Consider the following 5,987-nt stretch of genomic DNA (forward strand, 5'->3'; position numbering starts at 1 on the left):
GCGGTTGTTGTAGGAAGAAAAAAAAAGGGAAAATATGTCTATTAAGGTGTAAGATGATGACAATGTGATGGTCTAACTACCAAAACATAGCACAATATCTCTTTTTGCAAAGTGTCTCTCCCATCCTTTGTGGATCTTGGCATCTAACCGGGCCTTCAGTCAAATCGTCTTGATCTCTACATGATGCAAAGCATATTGACAAGTCTCATCTAACTTTTCAAGCTGCATCAATCGGGCTTCCACCTTCTCATCCTAAGTCATATGATAACCTCAAGGAGGGAATCTCTATTTCTAGTGATAAGACTGCTTCAGTACCATACACCAGTTCAATAGGAGGATGTCCATCTTGTGAGTGATGTTATCTGCCCATACTGCTTCAGTGACATTTTAATCCAACGGGATTTGATGTTTAACCACCATCTTACCCATTGACTTGCATAAGATGCTATTGGTCCGCTCAACTTGTCCCATTGACGCTGACTGTTGCAGGTGCGATGATTGATACCTAAACAATCCATGAGGAGCTCCATAGCTTCAGGAATGGGCTCCCATGGTCTGACACAATCTCTATGGGTGTTCCAAACCTTTTGCATATGCGATCAAAGATGAAATCAGATGCCACCTTACCATTTCCACAGAGAGACTTATTGACATACTGGGTGGCCACCAAAGAGTATTGTACTTTTTAAGATGCTTCTTAATGATGTGTTGGTCGTGCCATGCCTTCCTCCATTTTTGGATGACTTGTTTTATCTATGCCACTCAAACTTAGAGTTCATCCAACTCTGCCAACTATTGTCATCTAGATTCTTGCTCGCCCAACAAGGTCACCACCCTATAGGCCCAAATAGCCACATTGATCTTGAAGTCCCAATCTCATCAATGTGTATTGATGGTCTTTGTGAGGATCTATGTTAAGGGTATGTTTGTGGCTTCCACTTTTCCATTCACCTCATACCCAATTCTACATAAGACACCTCTAGATGAATTTGACCATCCTCCAAGTTAAGTTGTTATGCAAAGCTTTTTTTTTCCACCCACTTGGTCTCATATATCACTACAATGATGCACTTATTTTGTGTAGGTTGGGTCTATGAAAAAGGTCCCATGAAGTCTAGGCCCCATATTTGAAATGATTCCCATGGTGAGCTTAGATGTAGAGGCGAATGATGTTGAGGGAGTAGCCTATCCACTTGTTAAAATAGATCGCACTCTAGACATTGAATGTGGGCATGTTTGAACAGAGTGCTCCACCAAGGTCCTACTTGAAGGACTTTTCTTGCTATTTTCTTGCTACTAAAGTGTCCTCCAGCTAGAATGGTGTGTGCCTCGATCAACACAATGGCTCATTCATGCAGTAGCACCCATCCTTTGAGGATTCCATCCACTCCTTATTGGTAGAATTGTTCCATCCACTTCTTGTTGGCTAGAACCCATATTTAGGATTCCATCTACTCCTTATTGGTAGAATTGTCCATTGATGAGGTTGTACTCCAAGCTTTCAAACACAAGCCTCCATTTGTCTTAAGGCATGCTATCCAAAAAGGTTGCCTATGAGAGGTACTAGGGCATTTCTTCATATTTTTTCTCAAGGATGTCAACCACAAAAAGGTGGACATTTGGTAGCTTGGTGCACAGTCTTCGTTCATCTCAGATTGCTAAAAGTTTGCAGAGGTATTCCACTCTAACATGTGACTTTATAGGCTTGTGTATTATTTGAAAGTTGAATTCTTGCAATAACTTCCATTGCACCAGTCTTGGATGATTATTTTGTTGGTTAGATAGAGTAGTGCTTTGTGATCAAAATAAAAATAAATGGGTTACCAACATTTAAGTGGCACCTACATATTCGGACACCATAGATGACACCTAGAGGCTCTCATTCTATGGTGCTATAATTAAAATTAGGAGGTGTCATCATTTGGCTAGTTTAGTAGACTAGTAGTCTAGTTTTCCATTTGATGTGGCAAGATAATGCCCCTACGGCATAGCTAGGGCATCAACATGCACATGGGAAATTACATCCCATCTGAGTTGGTAGAGAATGGGTGTTGTTGCCAAGATCTTCAGAGCTTGGAACCCTTTTGATAGTCTTCATGCAATAGAAACTTCACCTCTTTTTCTGTCAATCCACAAAGTGACAAATCCACCCTAGCAAAATCTCTAAAGAATCTTCTATAAAAGCCGATAAAGCTAGTGATGGAGCCTAGGTGGGTCAAAATTTGGGGTTCTAGAATCTTCACTATGGTGTCTATTTGATTCAATATTTTAAATAGGAGGGTTTGATTTGGTTAGCCATAATACTTCTATTTTCCTTAATAAAGTTGTTTTCATAAAAAATGTATTCAACAAGCTCATGTCTTATCCTATAGAAATGCTTGGATACTAGAAACCTGGAACCTACGACCTCATTCTAAATTATCTATGTACCTAATACAAGGTAAACGAGTTAAAATTGGAAAATGAGTGTGTGAGACACTCATAAAGAATGTTCAACATTTTTATAAGTTTGTTTAAGAATGGATATCCATTTTTTCTATAATTACCATGCATGATCTTCTCCTTCACTTAACCGTTTTTTCCATTTTCATGGAATTGAGATGTGGGTAAGGGTAATTGAGGTTCAATTGGAAAATGAGTGTGTGAAGCAATACATATTTACACAATTACACAAGTTTTTTCATGATCTACATTCGCAAATAAAGCTTTCAAGAAATCATACATGTAATGATGACAAAAACTTGCCAATCCAAATGGAAAACTTAGCTAAATACCATCAATAAAACTATAAATAGGACTGATAAACCCACAAAATACCATTGGCAATATGAAAATAACCATCAAGAAACATTCTATTATCGTCAGTACTATGACTAATACCGGCACAAAAACTTGGATCATTGAGTGGGGCACATACACATGTAAAATCATGCCTTTTAGACTAAGGAACATGCCTCTACTTTTCAAAGGTTCATGCTTGAAGATTTTAGAGAGTGGTTGACTGATTTTTTGGGTACTTGGATGATTTTTGTGTACATGAAAGTTATTGAGGTTTCCTAGAAAGGGTCTTGAAGGTATATTGAGAGGTAGGAATCTCATTAAATCTATATAAATGTGTGTTTTATTTGAACATATTACCTCTAAAGAAGGAATTGGAACCAAGCTCATTTTTTATTTCTTTAGCTTGGCAATAGTGTATACTTATGTTCTTTAGCTTGGTAATATTTTATACTTATGTTCTCTAGAATCTTGCAAGTATAAAATATTAGGCATTTTAAAGGGAATTTCTAGCTTCCATATAGGATTTCAAGGTCCCTCATGGGACTTCCTCGTTTTTGCATCATTTCTTGCATGGTAGTTGGAAATCCCTTACAGAAATAAACTAATAACCATAAGGTATTAAATCAATATCCAACGTGAAATATTTGAAGTATTGAGCATAACATTTGAATTCCCACATATGAGTTTAGGACTCCCATATAGGAATGGATGGTTATCCCACATGTAAAAGTCCTAAACATGATATTTAAAGTCCCACATATGAGTTTAGAAGTCCATTATGGAAGTGAATCAATATCCTACATGGGATAATTGAATTTTTAAATAGGATATTTGAAGTCAAATATAGGAGTTTGGGGGTCCTTTATGGGATTTGAAGTCTATAGTACGAAATTGGGGGTCGTTTTACGAGATTTAATCCATGTTCCATATGGGAATTCTATATAGGAGTTTGGGGGTCATCTATAATATTGAATCCATGTCCCACAAGGTATTTAAAGTCCCATGTGGAAGTTAGCACATGTTATTGCATAATCATGCGGGTTAGCAACACTTTGCAACTTAGCAGCAGCGGTGAGGGGTGTGCATGGGTGGGTTAGTCGCAATGGCTGGCAGTTCGGTTCTCAAATGGTTTCTAACCGATGCCTTGTTCTTACGCATGATATTACTAGCATTCCGACCCCATTCATTCGGTAATTCTTGCTATGACATATATGTCTTATGCAGTGTTATGGTGATCTTTCTTCTTCCTTGTTCTCTATGTTTTTCATAGATGATGCACTGTGTGTTCATCTTGTATACCCCATAGCGTTGGTGCGGTATAGTGACGGTACACATTGGCAATCACGATGCACATTCTTACTACGCATGCCAGGAAAGTCACGATTTGGCGAGTGGTCCATCTGCGGTAGGGTGTTTCCGTTCCCATGCCATCCTCTTCCTGCTGCAATTGTGGAGGAACATCGCATGGTTGATTGCGGGAATCGCCACACACTCATGCAGAGGGTCAGGAGGAGATTGCATTAGTGAGATGTCACATTTGAGAATCTCAAGACACAATCCATTTGATGCATACAGAGCCGTAACACCCTGCTTATACGGTGAGGCGAGAGCGGAGACTACCATGACCAACCTCATTCGGTGGTCTTGGGAGTGGATTCTGCACTTGTTGTCCACATAGTAAGCATGCATGCGAACACATTTGCAGGGTCCTCCTGATCCCTTGATACCAACGATATGGATACGTCAGAGAAGTAATCCCGATCATGAAGAGGAGCACTGCCTACTTTCTCTTGGTGGGCCTGACCGAAGCCAAGGGACACCCTTGCATTCACACTCATCGCCTCGTACATGATTAAGTCCACGTCCAGGTTTCGTTGGATGGACACAGGGTGCTGAGTGCATCTTCCTCTCCAACAGTGGTTTCGACGGTCTCGCACAATCTATTTGGACGAGTGCCATTAGGAACGGGTGGACCGTAGTTCAACCCGCAAGACCGGTAGTTCAAACTGCAAGAGGAAGACGGATGGCGGCTCAAGTTAAGTACAAGTTTTCAAGAAAGAAAAGCAAAGACCCTGATGCTCATAACAGGCAATTTGAGAAGGTGTATGCAGTCAACAACTCACCACCCATGGTGCCACTCCAACAAGAGGCAATGTGCAAATCGACCTTGGTGAGCAAGGAGTCAAGGTGGCTTGTAGAGTATGTGGTGGACCGTTTCACCACATACGATCTCGTCCGCATCACGTTCTTGAGACGGTTTCATAAAGAGAAAAAAATACTGCAAACTCTGAAATGACAACGGCGGTTGGATCATGGAGATCAAGATGTGGAGGATTATGCGGCCCACTTTTGTCTGCTTCTGCAATGTGTTCTTGTGACGCAATGGACCGCCCAGAAAGTGCTGAAGGACTACTTCATTTTTGGGTTGTCCCGCGATTTGCGTACGGCATTGGCTACAATGAATTGGGTCACTATGAGGCTCACAATGTTTGTGGAGCAAGCGGGAGAGTCTCTGCACGGTAGAGTGGCCAAGAATCACAAGTCCTCTAAAGCCAAAGCCAAGACAGCCACGAAGTCAGATGACAGTGATCAAGATTCGGAGGATTAAAGAGAGTTCTGAAGAAACGAGCAGCAGTGAGGAGTCTGAATCTGAAGTAGAGAAGAAGATACAAAAATCCTCTAAAGGAGGAAAGGTCACTCCAAGGACTTCTGATGATGGCTCAATTGGTAAAGCCTTGAAAGGACTATGGTGCATGCACTATCGTAATCCGAGGAATTTTGCAATGGAGTGCACACTCAAAGAGAAATGGCGTGCGATATGCATGACCACCAACACCCACAACACAACGGGCTGCCACTATAACGGTTGTGGGCAACACAGAAGGGGTCAACCACAGTGGCAAGCATTTGGTGAGTAGGATCTAGGTGCATCCTATATGCGAGAGGATTATCCATAATCAACTGTGCCAAGAGGCGGTGGCCATGATTGCGGACGTGGTGGTGGAGGTCATGGGTTGAATCGGCCAAAAAAGCGTCTGTTCTATTTGGGGGAAGGACATTGGTGGAATGAATGCCCAAATGCTCAAGAGTGGGATCGCCAAACGAGCGGAGAGGCAAAAGGTGACGAGGAAGATGCCTAGTACCTCCATGGTCCACATTGTGGAGGATGATCCAACGGTGTGCTCGAAAATTAGTATCATCATATG

Source organism: Dipteris shenzhenensis, chromosome 32, assembly GCF_047967505.1.
Source record: "Dipteris shenzhenensis isolate YYH24624 ecotype China chromosome 32, Dip_SZ_1.0, whole genome shotgun sequence".
NCBI classification, from domain to species: Eukaryota; Viridiplantae; Streptophyta; class Polypodiopsida; order Gleicheniales; family Dipteridaceae; genus Dipteris; species Dipteris shenzhenensis.